Source organism: Brassica oleracea, chromosome C4, assembly GCF_000695525.1.
Source record: "Brassica oleracea var. oleracea cultivar TO1000 chromosome C4, BOL, whole genome shotgun sequence".
In the NCBI taxonomy this organism is placed as follows: domain Eukaryota; kingdom Viridiplantae; phylum Streptophyta; class Magnoliopsida; order Brassicales; family Brassicaceae; genus Brassica; species Brassica oleracea.
This window is the reverse complement of record NC_027751.1, coordinates 16,675,074-16,676,405: the sequence shown is the minus strand read 5'-3', so window position 1 is coordinate 16,676,405 and position 1,332 is coordinate 16,675,074. Positions and strand designations below refer to the sequence as shown.

General features: G+C 50.7%; 1 protein-coding gene across 2 annotated transcripts in view; it reads left to right on the top strand.

Moving 5' to 3' along the window:
• Window positions 1-1,332, top strand: part of LOC106340730 (dnaJ homolog subfamily C GRV2) — a 14,911-nt gene that overhangs the window by 11,489 nt on the left and 2,090 nt on the right. The window lies entirely within an intron of this gene.

Genomic DNA, 1,332 nt, shown 5'->3' with positions numbered 1-1,332 from the left:
GAGCTGCGTCTTTTCATGATGCGTTGTGTTTTACTCGGGAGGTAGAATTCTCTGGTTTTAGAGCCCGGGCGGGAACTAATGCCAGTGACAACTTGTTTTGCCAGCGTGTGATTTTAGTCGCCTGTCGCGTCTAGTCGCTCCGAGCTGCGTCTTTTCATGAAGCATTGTATTTTTACTCGGGAGGTAAAGTTCTCTGGTTTAGAGCCCGGGCGGTCTTCGGATGATTAATTCTGTTGAGTCGGTTTAGACCAGAACCGGAGATTAACTTCAGTCCGATTTTCTGAATTGAAAACCGGTTTGAGCGAGAAACTGGACCGTCGCGAGTAGGTTTCTGGGCATTTAGGCGGCCTTTGAGGCCCATTTAGGCCTTTGTAGACCTAATGATGGCGCTTCGAAGAATGCGCCTCGTTTTTGCTATAAATAGGCTTCTTTCCTTCACTTTCGTCATTCATCTCTGCAAAATCAGGTATTCCGCTTTCTCTCCCTTCTCTCTACTTTTACTTTCTCTTTCTAGGTACGTCTTTCTCCGCATAGACTCCGTCGGTATCGTCTGGCGTCTGTAGTCGTCCCCTAAATCCGAATCATGTCCCTGAGAAGTCGTTTGTCGCGAGAAGAAAAAGGAAAAGGGGTCGCGGATTCTCCGAGTCCGACCAGAGACGAGCAGGTGGCCGACAGCCCGCTGGATGATTTCGACTTGATTCATTGCGACGCTCTTCGGGATTCAGACAACATGACCCTATCTCAACGCCTTTTGGTCGCTGACGCTCATAAGATGATTCGTGAAGAAAGGGCAGGTCGCATTGAAGTCGGGAACAGTGAAGGGGGTGGTAGCGGCTCTGAAGCATCTAGCCAAGCCTCAGGGTTGTCGGGACGATCTAGTCGGAAGATTCCATTCGATCGGATAGACTGCCGGCCGACGATCTATCATCCTGGTGGGATCTTCGAAGAAATCGGGCCTCTCCCGTCCGAATTGCTTCGTGACCCGCAGGCTCAGTCATGGGAGAATGTCTTCGATTCTTGCTCCTCCCACAAGACGGTGAAGGACTTATTGAGGCGAAGTGGAGGTGCCGGCGTCACATACATCATTCCTTCTAGGGGACAGCGTCCTTGGTCGCCTCCGATTGGCTATCAGTGCGTCTATGAGTCGTATTTTGGGGACCATACGAAACTCTGGTTTCCAATTCCCCGACTGATCACGTCGTACGCATTTCGTCGGGACATTGCCATTTGTCAGTTGCTCAACGGGTCATTGCGCACCGCGGTAATGCTAATGGTGATGGCGGCGGAGATAGACGTTTCGATGAGTGTGAGAGTATTCGAAGAGTTGACTTT